The sequence below is a fragment of the Vulpes vulpes genome, chromosome 13 (assembly GCF_048418805.1).
Source record: "Vulpes vulpes isolate BD-2025 chromosome 13, VulVul3, whole genome shotgun sequence".
Classification (NCBI taxonomy): Eukaryota; Metazoa; Chordata; class Mammalia; order Carnivora; family Canidae; genus Vulpes; species Vulpes vulpes.
The window spans coordinates 6,436,177-6,449,288 of record NC_132792.1 but is presented as its reverse complement, the minus strand read 5'-3'; the positions used below and the strand labels follow the sequence as shown (position 1 = coordinate 6,449,288).

Genomic DNA, 13,112 nt, shown 5'->3' with positions numbered 1-13,112 from the left:
CCAGGAAGCGGACGAGGCGCCACTCACCCCGACGTCCTCCTCCACTGCTCTCCCACCCCGGGGGCGACTGACATCCGCAAAGCCTGTGATGAGCAGGCTGCCCCCTGGGGGATGCGCTCCAGAGGGGAACGGGGGTGAACGTAACCTTGGGATGCTGAGTCCTGCCTCTGCAGGGAGCACCCAAGTGACCGCGCAGGGAGCACCCAAGTGACCGCGCGAGGTGCCCCCAGCGTAGGAAGGGCCTCTGCTCAGTTGGGCTGCTTTCATTTCTTATGTGTCTGCTCCAGAATGTACAGTTCTTGTGCAAGAAAATATAACACAAAAGCAATACGGTAACTTCTCATTTTCCTTTTTCTTTTGCTCAAGCGAATGTCTTTCAAAGTAGCTCCCCTCACAATTAATCCCCTGAGGTGCTTGCTTCTTTAACAAAACCATTTCTTCCACAGTATTTGCCTGCAAGCACGTGCATATACACAAGCATCCACCCACTGCTGCTCTCCAGTAGGGAAATCCACCTGGTAAATCTTTTTCCAACCCCTTACCTGGGCAGGACAAGCACTTTCAAGATAAGGATGCAATGGGTTACGCAGCCTTGCTGTCACCACGCATTGCTTTGGGGGGCTGAGAATGAGTGGTAGGGAACAAAGGGTGCCTGCTGAGGCCCCTGGGGTACCCAGTGAGACCTGGCCATCAGGTGAGGGATGGATGGCCATCTGGATCACTGTCACGTCCCATGCCCTGACTCCCAGTCAGGACAGCATCAGTATCCCTCCAAACCATGTGCTCTACAACTGTCCAGCAGGGTGCTACATGAACCCCAGGGGTGCAGTCAGGGCCCATGTGGGGGAACATGAGCAGCTTGCCTGCTGGCCTGCAGCAATGGAGTGATGGAGCCGCCCACGGTGGTAGCACCTCTGGGTACACTACAGGGGATTCGGATGGGACAACAGGAAATGCTGGCCTTCTCCGAGGTTCTGTCCTCAGGCCTGTGTGTTGTGCTGCTGTGGTTCCAAGGATCATTTTGACAGCTTGATATACATCCAGTTGTGACCTCTCCCAAACCACAAATAGGAATTTTCAACTGTCTTCCAGGTACCTCTACAGGGATGCTCCGTAGGCACCTTGAGATACATGTACACAATTTCAGAGTCACTATTTTCCTGTAAAATCAGTTCATGACCCAAAGGCAGGAAACCTGAAACATAGTCCCAAACTTCTCCTCTTACTATTCAACTAATTAGTGAGTCGCATCCAGGCTTCCTCAGAAACCTCTCCAGAATTCACCTGGCTCCCTCTCTGTCACACCAACACACAGAAAGGTGCCAGCCTGGGCTATAAAGGAAATGACGTTACTCCCAGGAGGGCTGTTCTCAGACAGACACAAGGAAGTCAATCCAGTGAGGAGGCCTGAAATGTTCCCCACAGACTCCACCATACACAGGCCACCCTCTGGTCACGGGACGCTCTGTGACACACTACATGCGCTACACGTGGCCGTCCGTGTAAGAGAACCCTGTGGCTCAGCCCACAAGGATTTATTAAACAAGAGGACTTGGAACAAAGGCAAAAAGTAGCTGGGCTCTCTCATCTATGTACTGAGCAGAGAACAAGAGGTCATATGTGATTATTTGCAAAGTCAAAATAGAAGCTAAAACATTTTCAAGTGCTTTTGTCTCCTAATTAGGCAAATATTATGAAATTATTTTTGGAACATTACCATTTACAAAGGAAATCAAAAAGGACCATTGAAAATGCTCCAATGCCAGCACTGAGTAGTCGGTGGGCATGAGAGGCGGGGGCTGGGGGAGGGAACCACAGTGAGACATGGTCCACTACAGCCAATCTCACCTTCCCTGGGACCGCGCAGATTAACGGCCTCCTGAGAAGTTTCAACTCTTGTATTCCCACGCCCGCTCCCCGGGAGAATTGCTATGGATGAGAAAAACTGCTAAAACGTGAGATGGACAAAAAAAAAAAAAAATGTACAAGTGAGTCCAACTGTGACAGATTGACCACCCGTTTCTACCCAAATCTTTAATTCTTAAAGCTGGAAGAGACATTTTCAAAGATTGCCCAATCTTCACTTCATGAGGACACGTTCTCCTACAGCCTTGGACAGCCCATGATCGAGCTGATCTAGCCTTCGGTAGATGCAGGGGGGTCACAGCAGCACCCCCTCCGACCCCTGCTCCCTATAACCAGGGTTCAGAGAGACACACCACCCTGCCTCGGGCTCAGTGCGATCTCTCGGAGAAATCTCTCACCACCAAGCTTCTGTTTAGGATCTTCTCCCTGTAACTAACTGTGCTCACCGAGCCACATGTGGGCCTTTCCAACAAAACAAGCTCAGACCTGTGAGGAAGTGCCGCCACCTTTGAGCAGGGAATTCTGCGGGGGCCGTCGCAGGGCTGGGGACAGAGGCAAAGGAGAGAGCAGATGCCATCTCTACGCCACTGGCCAAAGTCTGGCTGCATTATTGATATTACCAAGTCTTGAGATGCATTTATGAAGCATGCACCTACCACCATCCTACTGCCAGAACAGTGCTCTCACCCTGGGCATACAGTGATGAGAGAGAGAGAGAGAGAGAGAGAGATATCTGTGATTCTCTGAATCCACACAAGTTTGGGGGCACAGATGTCAACTGCAGAGATGTGATGCTATCCAGGCAAACTAAATCAGAAACCTTGGTGTCTAAGTCAGATGCTTGCGGATAGCAAATGACCTTAGATCTTCAAAGAGAAGTTACTTATTGAGAGTTTTCAGGTCAGAATCTGCCCAAAAGTCAGGAGGAAGATACAAGCAGCTACAAGAGCAGAGTTCACATGAAACAAAACATCCCAAGTTCTTACCGTGGCCAAAAAATAAAACGAATCATCTACGAGGCACACCTGCTTTTCAGTGTTACCCTGGAGTTCTTAAGAAATGCAATCAAACATGATATTTATGACTCTTTTAGTTAACATACGCTGAGGGGGACAGAGGCCAGGTGGTTCTCAGGTGTTTTATGTGGAATAACTCCTGTAAGTCTCACAACCACCTACTATGGTACATATGAATGTTATCTCCATCTTACAGATGAGGAGACTGTGGTGCACAACGGTTAAGGAAGTCACCAAGAGTGTCACACTTTCCCAGCCTGACTGGTTGGCTGGCACTGGATTTTGGGATCCAGGCCCAGTCAGCAATAGATGATCTGATCTCCTGTTTGCCAGTATTTCCAAAACAACTACCTCCCCCGGGTGCTCCACCAGGAGAGGCACAGCATGGTATTCTTGGATTTCCTGGACATAATGCAGCCCAGCCCTAACCACCAGCCCAGATCTAACCACCAGCTTCTAAAACTGAGAGGCACCATGGTGGGCTGGGAGAAATGTGGCCAGTGCCTGGGCAGGGATTGCTGGGGCTTGAGAAGACAGCGGGAGACAGCCACCACATCACCGTGGGACATGCCAGCAAGGTGGCTTCAGGAGACACGTGTCTCCACCGGGTGTCTTCACACTTAGAATTACTACCCTGCAAGTTATGGAGGGTGTTGACCCCACCATTAATCAGTGGGGACGCCGCAGCCAAGTCATCAAAACCCCTTGCTTTTGATTCCACATCTGTGAAATGGGAAAACAAACTTCCCTTGCCTACCTGACAGTTTAAATGAGATGCCAAGAAAGAGAGAGTACGAGTCTGTTGTGAGAAATAAGACACATCAGGCCTCACGACTGCTGTACTTAATCAAGTTGTACATTCACATTTGTTCCTGTTATCCTCAGAAGTCCCTCCTGTGGGGTGTCACCCCGACTTCCCTCCTCCCTCCTAGAGAAGCCTCCCTCTTCGTGCAGCCTGTGACCTTCCCGAGGAGCCTGCTCATGGAGGGATGTCTGCAGGCCTGAGGCTGGAGGCTGGCCCCCCACCACAAGCATCTAATAAATGATGACTGTTATTATCGCTGTGATCATTTTCAGAGTTGGATATTATAGCAGAAAATGGCAGGAAAAAAAATCAGAAAATTAACCATAAAAAGCAAACACTATCAACAAGAAAAAAACAATCTCCCCAGGATTTACAAAGAACAATAAAGTGTTAGTTATGCAGGCCAAGAAGAAAAACTGAAGAGATGGTTACATTTTTGGTTTCTGGGGCCGGGGTGCACAGGGCAAGGGCGCTGAAATCCCACTGCTTCCCTCCTGGGGACGGCACAACCAGGGGCACCAGGTCGAGAGCAGGCCACAGGGAAGCTCCGTGAAGGTAGTACTCAGCGCTGACCCACCTATTCTAAGCACAGCCTCAAATCCTAGATCCCCAAAGCATGAGTCAGGGGATGATAATAAAGAATCTCCCCGCCCCACTTAAAACAATGCATCTCCTTTACTCTGAAAGACGACGACACAGATGTTTCACGGATTTCAGCCAAATTTGATGAGTTCAACATTTCCTTTATCCTGAGTTCAACATTTCCTTTATCCTCGAGTTACCAAAATTACCTGTGCATTGTCTTGTAGCTCCTAAGAGAGGAAATGTTCACTAGATAAGCTCCAGGGCTATTCCCTCTACCTTTACCGTGGAAACCTTCTCGAAGTCCCAGGAAGACGGGAGATCCCCTCTCCTCTACTGTCCACCCCCCACCACCAGCATCTGGTAAAACCCGGGGTGCTAATCCTACTCCAGTGCGGCTATTCCCTGCTTATCCTCTTCCCTGCAGCTGTGGCCCTTTGAGAGCAGAATTCACACCAGACAGGATAATCTGTGGCTGCACCGAGCCAGAGCAGGGCCCGGCAGAGCTGGCACCCACTACACTTGGGAAGCCAAATAAGAAAGATAATCACCTTCCTCATTCTGTGAGTGTGAGGTTAGTCCAGCAAGCCTGCCCGACAGCAATAAAAACTAAAACTCTGGGTAAAACTTTTTTCAAATGATATTAAACTTAAGAACTCTTTTTTTTTTTTTTTTTTTGAGAGAGAGAGAGAGAGAGAGAGAGCATGCTCATTGAGGAGGGGCAGAAGGAGAGAGAATTGTAAACAGATTCTGCACTGAAAGCAGAGCTCAGTGAGGCGCTCGATCTCATTATCCTGAGATCACGACCTGAGCTGAAACCAAGAGTTGGATGTTTAACCGACTGCGCCACCCTTAAATTTGAGAACTTTAAAAGGCATCATAAACGGGGGGTACCTGCGTGGCGCAGTCAGAAGAGCATGCAACCCTTGATCCTGGGGGTTGTGAGTTTGAGACCCATATTGGGTATAAAGATTACTTAAATAAATAAAAACTTTATAAAGTAAATAAATAAAAGACATCATAAAGAGTGGGAAAAACCATGGAGCAAGCGATTGCATTTACAACATGTGACCAAAACATACCCACACCCAAAATACAGTTGACTCTTTAATAATGTAGGATTGAGGTGCCAACCCCCACACAGCTGAAAATCCACAAACTTCTGACTTCCCCAAAAACTGAACTACTAAGAGCCTATGTGACTGGAAGGCTTACTGATAACATAAGTTGAATAACACACGCTGTGTATAAGTATTACACACTGTATTCTTGGACTAAAGCAAGCTCAAGAAAAGAAAATGTTACTTAAAATCGTAAGGATAACACATGCAGTATTTATTGAAAAAACTCTGCAGGTAAGTGGACTATGAAGTTCCAATCCACATTATTCAAGAGTCAACTGCATATAAAGAATTCCTGAAAACAAGTAAGAACAAAACCAACCAAAAGAAAAATGGAAAAGTATTGAACAATATACAAAGAGAGAGAGAGTGAGAGAGGAGAGCGCCAAATGACCAAAAACTACATGAAAAAGGCCTCCACCTCATTAATGATCACAAAAAGGAAAGGAAACCACATACAGAAGGCAGTGCATGGCCACCAGGCGGCGACTCTACATGTTCATACTGCGGGTGTGGACCAGCTGCTGCTGGTATAGCCTGGTGCAGCCACTCTGGAGAAGAGCTGGGCGTCACCCGGGGCAGCCAAAGTGTGCACACCCCATGGCCCTGCAAGTCCTCCCTAGGCGTGTTTACACTGGAAAACCTCACAGACAAACACGCCAGGGCACACGTGTAGACAGTGCACAGGAGCAGAGCTCGTAAGAGCAGCACAAGACAAACGAGCCAAGGATCCATCTGCAGTGATGGATGACGGCACCGTGCTGGGGCCACACAGCAGGGGACTGTTCACACACTGAAGCATGATGCCACACAGAAGGGAGGGAGAGCTACACGCAAAAATACTGAGCAGTCTCACCCACATAACGTCGTGCAAAGAAGCCAAGTTCAAAACAAACGTACAGAACAACAGATTCCATATATTGATATAACATGAAGTTCAAAGGCGCGCAGCGCTAGATGACTTTGCTTGGGGACGTATACATGGACGGTGACAGCACCGAGAAAGCAGGCAGGTAAATGTCAGAGAGCCCAGGTAGTGGTCACCTCTGGGAGGGAGAAGGGGGCTGATTGCTGGCAATGGTCATTTCTGGGCAGTGGCACCCATGTGTTCACGTCAGTCGTTGGTCATACCATACGTCGCGTGTGTGTGATATTCTAAATGTACGTTCTGTCTCAAAGTAGAAGAACGGAACAGATGATTAAGTAGGTAAATATGTGACCTAAAAAAACCCGCTTCACAAGGTTTTCAATGATTACAGGTAACGTACGTAATGTGCCCAGAATGACACACAGCACCCAATATGCAGTAGCTGTGATTAATATCAATAATACTAATGACAACGCTCACACCTTGACATGGCAGGCGGTTTTGGGGTTTACTGTCTCTCGTCTGTGTGAGGACAGTGACACTGGACCTGGGACAGTGTTCTGATATATCCACCATGACCTACAACGTCCAGGGAGAAGACTGTGGTAGAGTGTCTCGCTAGAGACTCGATGACAGGCCAGGAGGAAATACTAAGTGTAACTCTGGCACTGTCGGCCTTAAATCAAGTGACACAGGAGGACAGACGGTCTTGGATTACGTAAGAGCCTCCCTGGGGCTTCAGTGGCAGGACACCTGTGAGATTTATGGCAGCGCTTGTGCAGCAGAGAAAAGTCGACAGGCAGGTGGAGCTGCTCTCATTAGTTACCAAGGTGGCCATGGGCTCCCTAAAATGCCAGCCAGCACCCCCGACCCCGGGGAAGTATGCAGCCAGGATCCCAGGTTCCCAGTCACACCTGAGATGAGTGAAGCATTCCGTCCAATCAGAGCCTAGAGAGAAGCAGGATGAAGGGACAGCTTCTTCCCACTGAGGTCTTACCTGGATTTTACTTCTGGAAAGAAACCAGAAGTCACAACAGGTGTTTCCCTGACATCTCTGGAGAGCTCCATGGCCCAAGACCTCTCTCACGACCTTTGAGTGGTAGGGCTTTCTGGAGCCAGAGAGGTTCCACGGCCAAACATCTGTGCACCTTGGGTATGCTTCCTTGTTTTATCCCAAGCAGTTGTGATGACGTACAAAGAGAGAGCGGCCCATGTGGAGATGCTCATCAGGCCACAATCTCTGTTTCCAACCAGAAACTCAAGACAAACTGCCTCATTCAAAGGAAAGGTGAGTGGTCCTTCTGGCCGGAACACTTGCATTTGGGGTTTGAGTATTTCCATGTTTACAATTGGAGCAGCACAGCAGCAGAAGCCCAGAGCAAGGAGGGGAACCAGAATGCACTGGAGATGAGGACCATGATCCCTGGGTCTCTAGCACATGCCCCTCAACCACCTTGGGAGGATGCATCACGTCTCATCTTACAGACGGGGATACAAAGGCCCTGGGAGGTTAAGTGGTTTGCTCCAGGACATACAGTGAGTCACTGGCAAAAACCAGGGCGTGAGCTACAGTCTGACTGACCCCGAAGCCCATGTGCCAGCCACCCTCCTCGGTGGCTGGCACGCTGCCTGCAGGCCTGCTGCACACAAACACCGCTTCGGGGCCACCTCCCTGTGGATGAACTGGATGGACGGTTTCTGCAACTTTCCCTCTTATATTTTCAGTTTTGCAAATGACTCTGTTGCCAATCACAGGATCAATAAGATGGTAGCGTTTTCATGGTCATATTTCTAGCACATAAAAGTTCTGGTGGCACAAACCACTCACCTTTCCTTCCCCTGGCTGCCCCAAAAATTCCTGGCTCAGGGACCTGGCTCTGCACAGCCTCCCGTGTGGACAACCCATGGAAGAGCCTGCTACCTACTGCTACCTCCAAAACTACACGTTAGACCGAGTGAACACTGCCTACTGAAGAGCCATCACGCCTGCACTGCCAGAGATTTCCAAAGAACACACCAGAAAAAGATCACCCACGCTCCCTTGGACAGGAGTCTCCACTGAGAGATTTCTTGGACATAATACAATAATGAAGCAAGGCTGCCTGTGCCCGACATAAGAAAACAATACACTTACAGATATTAAATCTGCTCTTTGCTAAAAAGAACACCTCCTGACGGGCTGCGCGGAGCCTGCATGTCATGCTGGGCTTGACTCACAGCCGCAGGGCTATAGCGCTGGGTGAATTTAAAAATTCCTCTGCCTTCGGGACCATGTTTGGTTTCCCTGGGACTGAGCCTCTTACTTCTAAAGCAATTACACGTGTCTTATCTCTTTTTAACCTCACTGCCTGCCAAAGCCCACACCTGCACCCGAGACTAGGAAGTGGGCCCCTCAAAAAGGAAAAGTATGCGTACTCATGGAAAAGGACCAGGATTGTCAAGACAAAAAGACGCACGGCAAGGCGTATGGTGGAAATTCCCAAAGAGTGTTTGCATCTGGAATACGCGCTCCCTCATCTCCTTCTCCAGCCCAAGCTCAGCAGTGAACACAAACCCCATACGGGGACTGGTCAACTGCCCCCAAAGAGACATGCACACCTAGAGCCTAATGATGCCCCGGCAGTCACAGGGGACAGACAAGGGGAGAAAGAAACACTTGGACAGATGCAAAGTGACACACACCAGGAAGGAAAAGGCTGCACCCCAAGGAGCACCAGAGGCAAACAGGCTTCCACAGACGTGTATTCCTGACGGCCAGTCTTTAAAGAGGTTTGCAGCAAAGATTCTTGAGCGACGCTATTGGTGTGAATGATGCTACCACCGCCCCCGCCCTTGTCCCAGTGACAGCCCACAATCCAGGCCGACAAGGTGTGCCCACGGCGGGCTACAGTGTGAACCTTCAGGCCAGGCCGCCCGGCACCACCTGCACAGGACAGAAGAGGCTTGTGATTCGTTTTCAGCCCCATCCCTTCGGGATTTACGAGCTGAGCGCACAAGGTTGGGACTTCGTTCCAAGCTCAGCGTGAAGGAGTCGGAGAGATGGAAGCCAGGTCTTCACACCCGTTAAGAAACACAAAGCCAGCTCTGGTATAAAATAAGGCCAGAGATAAATTAAATAATTTAAAAGAATAAATGTTCTTAAACTGTGGGGTACCACAAGTTCAAGAACGGTGTGCGTTGAGGCAATTACCTCATCACAATAAATAACAGTAAATCAATCCACACTAATTGCTTTTTGTGCCAGAGCTCGGATGACTCTTCAGCGTTCTCCAATTATTGATTTGTTTGTAATCGCTTGTGCTGTCAAAAATGCAATATTTCCAAAGAATATACTGCTTGTTATTAGGCAGGATTTTAATTTAACGTAAGACAATCCAATTTCCTCCCCTTTTTTGTTTTTTTGTTTTTTTTGTTTTTTTTGTTTTTTTTGCAGAAGTACTTAAAAAATCTAAACTACGAGGAAGCTGAAGATGGCATCAGAGGTTTTTAGCAGAGACGCTTTGGCTCCAACAAGTTAACGAATGGCTTACCATCCCCCCCACCCCACCATGGCCTTTCTTCCTCCTCAAACACACACACACACACACACACACACACACACACACACAGGAAAAAAACAAAACAAAATAAAAAAGAGAAGTGTAATCTTAGATTCTTCACTTTCATGCAAAGTAAGAACTAAAAACCAAAGCAAACACCAGCATGGAAACCCTACACTTCACTTCTTACACTCTCTGCCCCGTGGGTTCAGTAATTTCCACTGAACTTGGGAAATGTTCGGCCTGCTAAATTCATAGTCAGTTTAACGATTCTGCTTGAATTTTCATAGCTACATACATAACTGCAGGCTTATATAATCAAAGCAGTGAGGGGGGAAAAGGACAAAAGGGCAAAAACTCTGCTTGGGATGACAAGAAAGGGTAAAGTCCTAGACGGAGAGCAGCTTTGTCTACCAAGAGACAGGGATCAAAATCCCAGCTCCATCATGTACTGACCACATTGCTCTTGAGCGTGTAACTTAGCTGGATTCAGGCCTCAGTTTCCACATCTGTGAAATGGGAATATTAATACCTACATTATAGAGGGTTTTGAGGGTAAAATTAAGTAACACACATCAAATACCTGCTGTAACACCCAACACATGACTATGATCAAAGGGACCAGTCCACCTGCCTTCTTTATTCTGGCACTAGATGTTTAACTCAACATTCAACCTCCTGCTGGAACTTTCTGACGGAAAGAGGAAACCATCCCCCGGGTAACAGGAGAAGTTATAGTAGAAATAAAGCCACGGTGCCCTAAGCTGTGCCCGATGACTCAGCATTCTGAGGGACTGATAATTTCAGACTGAGGATGGATCTGGACTGTTTATAAATGTGTGGCTCTAGACATTTTTCCTGTTCAAGATCATTTCCATTAGCCTGGAAACCAGGAGTAAATTACTTAAGCAGCCACATCCTGGCTGACGTCCTCCAAATACCACTTTTGGCCACGTTAGCATCTAAGCCCTTTTTGCACTCTGAGCTCAGCCGCCTGGTATCTTCTGCACCTATAACTTGTTTCTGCTTCACATGGACACACAAGGAACATCTTGGAGACCCAACACATTATCGGGAATGCGATGAGAGAGGACACTAACTCCCTCTGATTTGTGGATATCAGTCACCCAGAGAAGTTTCCAGGAGCTATAGGTTTTCAAAGCTATACGTTTTACATGATAGGATAATAGTATATTAATTGAAACGTGACTTTTACCAAATGATGGAATTGTAATCATTAGTTTGCTGCTCTTCTGAGTTCTCACAGCACTTAGTACAGAAACTTCTTGTAGCAGTTAATACACTTGCTGTTGTTTTTTATGCACATAAGGCTCTCCCTAGACTCGTGAGCCTGGTAGAGAGAGGCCTGGCTTCATGCTGACACCCCCTGCCCTTGGCATAATGCCTGGCACATAATGCATACACAGAAAAGGGGTGTTAATGGAGGAAGTACACGTTTCAGATTTTGCATCCAAAATTCAGATGCAGGGGTAGCCTGGGTGGCTCAGTGGGTGAAGCATCTTCTGCCTTCGGCTCAGGTCATGATCCTGGGTCCTGGGATCGAGCCCCACATCAGGCTCCCTGCTCACAGGGAATCTGCTTCTCCCTCTGCCTCTCCCCCTGCTGGTATGCAAGTGCTCTCTCTCTCTCTGTCAAATCAATAAAATCTTTAAAAAAAAATTCAGATGTGGGACACCCAGGTGGCTCAGTCGTTGAGCATCTGCCTTTGGCTCATGATCCCAGAGTCACAGGATCGAGTCCTACGTCGAGCTCCCTGCATGAAGCCTGCTTCTGCCTCTGCCTATGTCTCTGCCTCTCTCTGTGTATGTCTCTCATGAATAAATAAATAAATAAATAAATAAATAAATAAATAAAATCTTTAAAAAAAAAATTCAGATGCAATTTAGTACTTCTTATAACTACTCTGTCTCTTAGAATTCTGTATGTTAAACTGTGGTATGATATACTCCAGAGGAAATACCTAGGAAAAGTTCTTCAATGATAACACAATCAACTACTGAAATCTTCCTTACTTCTCACTAGTCTTGTGAAAGTGCTTTAGTCGTATCAATTTTAGTATGACAATAGACAAGATGTTCCTCAGCCTTCCTAATACAAATTTTTTTAAGGATTCGACTGGTCTTAGATACATTTCAAATATAAATTGAATTCAATAGTGTCTTTCGAAGATGATGATGAGGCTGGTTCCTTTTTAAAAACATACTCATACACACCTAAAAGTTTTATGGCCACCAAGAGGGAAGGCCAGCCCTCACCTTCAGAAAGCTAGGGCAGAGGAATGATCACAGCCATCTGTCAAACCACTGGGCCTTGTTTCAGGAACGAAGAAGTCAAAAGTAAGAAGGAAGGGTCAGCAAGAAGTCGTACTGAATCGTTTCCAAAATGCACAGACTTTGAAAACTGCTGATTTCAGGCTGATTTTTCCTCTTCTTTTTTTTTTTTGCAGACTTGGCAAATTCACACACCAAATTTCCGACTTGCTTTACATACGTCAGGAATCTTTTGGTGCACTTGGGTGCCTCAGAGAGCAAAGACCCAGAGTGCAAACTCCCTGCAGCACTGGGCCCTGGGACACGGGTGGGAAGTCATGCTGCAGAGAGGATGACATGGGCAAGCACACAGCTGGGCCCCTTGTTTGGGGGAATCAGACTCCAGGACAGCGTGGACAGGTCCAGCAGGGCTGGGAGGCACTATTTGGGAGAGACCTGCCCTCCATCAGAAGAAGGTGAGTGTAAGAGTAGCTGTACTCGGAAATACACCTGGTAAAAAAGGTTCTCCATGTTAAGTGATGGATTTCTGTGGCCAAGCAGATTGGAAAGGAATGTACCAAATCAGTGGAATTACGTGACTATGAACCCCGACCACCACCACCACCACCACCACCACCGTGAGCAAACAGGTCACAGGCTCCGAGAATCATGAACAAAGGCATAATAGAGAAGACAGCATTGTACAGACATGATAATCTTGAGATGAAAAGAGAGGAAGAAACTGGGTCAGAGTCTGGGTGGAAGTCTTTGAGAAGAGTGTGTGGAGCCCTCTAATAAAGCACTTACTTACTTACTTATCAGTGACAAGAGGTACGGCTTTATTACCACGTTACAGAGGTTAGATGTCTTGCCCAAAGCCACAATGGATGCTAAGAAAGTCTGACCACAAAGTCATGATGCATAAAGTCAAAACAGGAAGAGCTCATGCAGCAAGGTAAAGGGCTTATACCAAAGCTGAGGCCATTATATCTCCCACTGACTCACTTCCAAGGGTCTGTGAAGCCCAGGTCTTCCCGGCCCCTCT

The 13,112-nt window shown here is 47.5% G+C and overlaps 1 protein-coding gene across 11 annotated transcripts in view; it reads right to left on the bottom strand.

Moving 5' to 3' along the window:
* The window catches only part of ZFAT (zinc finger and AT-hook domain containing), a 189,375-nt gene that overhangs the window by 43,572 nt on the left and 132,691 nt on the right, over positions 1-13,112 (bottom strand). The window lies entirely within an intron of this gene.